Source organism: Onychomys torridus, chromosome 4 (assembly GCF_903995425.1).
Source record: "Onychomys torridus chromosome 4, mOncTor1.1, whole genome shotgun sequence".
Taxonomy (NCBI): domain Eukaryota; kingdom Metazoa; phylum Chordata; class Mammalia; order Rodentia; family Cricetidae; genus Onychomys; species Onychomys torridus.
The window spans coordinates 26272828-26277791 of record NC_050446.1 but is presented as its reverse complement, the minus strand read 5'-3'; the positions used below and the strand labels follow the sequence as shown (position 1 = coordinate 26277791).

Below are 4964 nucleotides of genomic sequence, written 5' to 3'. Positions count from 1 at the left end.
GGAAGCCAGGCGCGGCGCGGCGGAGAAACGCTCGGCGGCGGTGGCGGCGGGAGCGGCGGCAGGGCGCAGCGCGCGTGCCGGGCGGCGAGCGCGAGGAGATTGCCCGGGAGGCGGGGCGAGCCGGAGGGGCGGGGCTGGAGCCGGAGCCGGAGCCCGGAGCCTGGAGCCTGAGCCCGAGCTGGAACGCGCTCTGCCAGGCCTGCGGGACCCGAGCCCCAGCTGCTGGGAAGGCGGGCCCTGCAGGTCCCGACAGAGGCACCGAGGTGCCCGGCGTGCTCAGCGCTGTGCCCGCCCGGGCGCGAGAACCGTGGCGCCCGAGCGGGATGGGCGCTGCCGAGGCCGACTGCGGCGCCCAGCCTTTCCTCTGGGGGACGCCGAGGCCGCGCCGAGCTGCTCCGAGTGGGCGGGAGCCGCACCCGCTGCTGCCCGAGCGAGCTAGGTGCTAGCGAACCGGCCGCGCCCCGGCCGCCCAGGCCTCCCAGCGTTTGTCTTTGGGCTAAAAGGAGAAAAGCAGGAAGGGCTGTCCACCAGGTCAGGACACCCTCGCCTCTTAGCACGATGTACGTTTCGAATCCTTCCCACCATACCTTGTGTACACAAAGCATTGTGTTGCAAACAGATCTGCTCCTAATTGCTTTGAAAACCCTTTTAGGCGTGAAGTGAAAACTACAGATTACGATCAATATATTAGACGGTCAGAGAAGTGAGTATTATCAATTCTTAGCCTCTTCTGAGACCTATTTTTTACTCCGTAAGCCGTGTTTACTGGGTGCCCAGTTAATAACCGAAACAAATGTATGATGTTAAATTGTGACCCCCTACCTCCAGAAGCTTGGCTATTTGGAGATATTAGAGGTTGGCTACAGCATCCAAAGAATGACTAGTAGCGTCAGTAGGTCTGTCATTTACCACAATTTAGCAAAATAAAGGGGGAGATCTTGACCTTTTCCCCACTTTATCCCAGCACCTGAAGAATATGATGGGAATACGCCCTTGGTAAATAGGTAAATATCTAGACGTTTACCTTTTTTCTTAATACAATAAATAACCTCTGTATTATACAGTGTTCGGAGATTTTTCTATTAAAAAGGAAGCACCTGTAGGATGAGTATTAATGTTTTAGTGTGCACTGAATCCCACATTTTTTCCACAAACTCAAGCCTTCTCACTTGCATTTATGTTTTCTTTTTCTCTTCCTATAAACTACTCTATATTTCTGTCTATTAAGTACATCCTATAATTATCTGCCTATTTCTACAACTTGTCAGGGTTAATAATCGTTGTGGCTCTTTAAACTCTCTCCAAGATTTCCAGTTCTCAAGCCCTGCTCAGAATCTGATGGTATTATGCAACAAAATCCCAAATTGGTCTTCAAGATGCCTCAGTAATCTCATGTGGGTTCTGCACACATTTTGAGCTGGCCAAAAATTAAGAGTTGCCACTGGCAGTTCTGGAATGAAGAGTGTGTTTGCTTTAGGACCAACTGCCCTCAATTCTTTCAGGGATTTGATGGATCAGGCACTACTGCTGTCTTCCCGCTTTAATATTGCTTGGTTGCTAAAACCAGCGCAAATGAAGTAACAAGTAGTAGTTGAAAATAGTCTTTATCTTGCACCCTAATTTGCTGTATGAATGAACACAAAATTATTTTCTACAGTAATGAGAACTTCAAGACAAATTCATAACTAAAACATTCCCTCCTAGCAAAGAGTTAAAGTAAACCCATGGGGGAAATTATGACAGCCAGTAACAACAGCTATGCATTCTGTTCTTAAGTGTGCTTTGGGGAGGGATGAGATAAGGTCTTGTGTAGCTCAGGGTAACTTTGAACTCCCTAGGTAGCCTACAATGACCCTGAACTTCTGATCCTCCTGCCTCCATTTTGTAATGTCTGGAATTATGAAAGGATGCTAGCAGGCTGTGTTTATGTGGCCCTGGGGATCCAACCCAGAACCTCATGCGTGCTTCGCAAGCACTTGTGCTCCATACTGAGCCCAAAATGTGCTTTTTTTTAAAATCCAGAAATAATGACTTTAAAAGATAGTGTTTTAAATTCCTACTACAATTCCAAAGCTGAGACTGAAGATAGAGGTAGCTGAAACTGTTAAGTCTTCCCTTCCTCCTTCTGTATTTTATTTTTTTTTTGATGTTTTTTTTTTATTTTTTGACAAATTTCTACAAATACAATGTATTTTGATGATACCCACCCCTCATAGTCCCCTCCTACTTCTCCTAGGCCCCCTAATACATGCCTATCCTACATTCCTATCTGTTTTTAAATATAGCCTGCTAGTCCTGTTCGTGTTGCCTGCACAGCCATGAGCCAGCTACCAGTAACCGCATCCCTGAAGAAAAATGACCCCCATTTCAGAAGCCTTCAGTTGTCAATGGCTCCTCAGCTAAGGACTCTTGAGTCCCGCCCCCATCGAGGTTGGAATTATTGCTGGCTTGGTCTTTCCAGGGTCACTGTAGATGCTGTCACTTCCATGGCATGTCCAGAAGACAATATCTCCCAGCACTCTATCCTCAGGCTGGTCCATTTCTCCTGTTCCCTGTTCCATGGCGTCCCTTGGGCTTCATGGGGGTTGATACAGATGTCCTATTCAGGGCTGAGCCCCTAGCAGTCGCTTACTCTTCAGCACTTGGACTAATTATAAGTCTCTGCATTGACTGCTGCCAACTGCAAGGGGAAACTTTCCTGGCCAAGTGAGAGCAGCACTAATATATGGGTATGAAGAAATACGTAGACGGCAGATTGACAACATGTCTGTTTAACAAAACAACAGAGGTAGGCTGTCCCACTGCAGCCTGTGTCCTCCCGAACCTAGTTGGCAGTATGAGGCCTTAATTCAATGGTTCTTAACTTTCCTAATGCATTGGCTGATGTCGTGGTGACTCCAACTGTAACATTATTTTTGTTGCTACTTCATAACTGTAATTTTGCTACTGTTAGGAATTATAATGTAAGTAGCTGTTTTCCGATGGTCTTAGGCAACCCCTATGAAAGGGTCATTCGACCTCCAATGGGGTTGCAGCCCACAGGTGGAGAATCACTGCATTAATTCATTCTTGTGGAACAAACCTCAGATCCATTCGGAAAGTGGCTGGTCATCCCCATAATATTTATGCATTATACGTCTTGCCTAGGAGGTCAGTAATGCAGCATTCAGGGTTAACTGTTAGGTAATATCATTGATGGCTCTTTTTCCCCAACAGCCTGCATAGCAGCTTCTGGCACTGTGAAAAACAGCTGGGGGATGCTTTTCAGATCAATTCCAGCTTGATTTCTCTATGTCCCATAACCAAACTGTTAGGACTTCAACAATAGGGTCTTTCCATCTAGTAAAAGAAACAGCAATAGCCTATGTTGTTTGGGGTGGGGGCTCCAGGGCCTCCCTGACCAATAACATGTAAGGAAATATCCCATAGCTGGCACTGAGATTTTCATTTAATGACCCATGTCTTCTGGGGAAAGCATTGTCCATCCCCACAGGGTAGTGGTATTCAAACTTCTTTTTAAAAATGGCTTTCTGTTCCTCCCGGTTCCAAAGAGAGCTGCATCTTCTTGTACAGTGCTAGCCTCATCCATGAGACACAATGGTGAAAGTCAGAATGCATAGATTTGGCCATATTAGGCACCTAGTTTCCAAGCCTGTCTTTCAGTAGCCACTGGTAACTGCCACTCTAGCAAAGTAGATATTGTTGCCTTCGTTGACCTCAAATACGTGGTCTACATGTTCCAATATGATTCTACCCACTGCAAGTGCAAGAGCACAGTCAAGGCTGAGAACTGGAACCTTGTTAGCAACAAGAAAGCCATCTCCATCTTCCAGGAGTGAGATCCTGCCAACATCAAACAGGTCATGCTGATGCCAAGTACAATGTGGAGTCTTCCGGTGTCTTCGCCACCTTGGAGATAGCTGGGGCCCACTTGAAGGATGGAGTAAAAAAAAAAAAAAAAAATCTCTGACCCTTCCATTGATGCTTCAATGTTTGTGATGGGTATGAACCACGAGAGCTATGACATTTCACTCAAGATTGTCAAAAATGTTTCCTGCACCACCAACTGCTTAGCCCCCCAGCCAAGGTCATCCATGATAACTGTGGGATTGTAGAAGAGACTCATGACCACAGTTCATGTCACCACTGTCACCAAGAAGACTGTAGATGGCTCCTTTAAGAAGCTGTGGTGTGATGGCTATAGGGCTGCCCAGAACATCATTCCTTTATCCATTGGTGTTGCCAAGGCTGTGGGCAAGGTCATCCCAGAGCTGAACGGGAAGCTCCCTGGCGTGGCGTTCCATGTGCCTATTCCCAATGTGTCCATCATGGATCTGGCATGCTGCCTGGAGAAAGCTGTCAAGTATGATGACATCAAGAAGGTGGTGAAGCAGGAATGAGAAGGCCCACTAAAGTGCATCCTGGACTACACTGAGGAGCAGATGGTCAAGTGCAGCTCTTCCACCTCTGATGCTGGGGCTGGCATTGCTTTGTGATGACAGTGACATGTGAATGTAAATGACAGCTTTGTAAAGCTCATTTCCTGGTGTGACAACAAATAAGGCTATAGCAACAGCAGGGTGGTGGACCGCTTGGCCTTACTCCAAGAAGGGAGACGTCCTGGACCATCCACACACACCCGGGGGTGGGGGGGTGGGGGGGTGAAAGAGAGAGGCCCTGGGCTGCTGAGTAGTTCCTATCCCAACTCAGGGCCCAACAGTGAACATCTCCGTTCAGTTTGCATCCCAGATCCCTAGAAGAAGGTAAGGGACTTGGGGAACTCTATTTTCTTAAACACAGAAAATAAAGTTCACTGCACACATCCCCAAAATTATATTTGTATAATTTATATTATATATTGTTATTTATATGTATATATATGGTTTTCTGAGACAGGGTTGAGAAACCTCTGTGTAGCCCTAGCTGTCCTGGAACTCACTCTGTAAACCAAGCTGGTCTGCAAC

General features: G+C 47.1%; 1 pseudogene; it reads left to right on the top strand.

The window, feature by feature from the left end:
- The first annotated feature begins 3597 nt into the window (after nucleotides 1-3597).
- Nucleotides 3598-4496, top strand: LOC118581190 (annotated as a pseudogene).
- The last annotated feature ends 468 nt before the right edge of the window (nucleotides 4497-4964 follow it).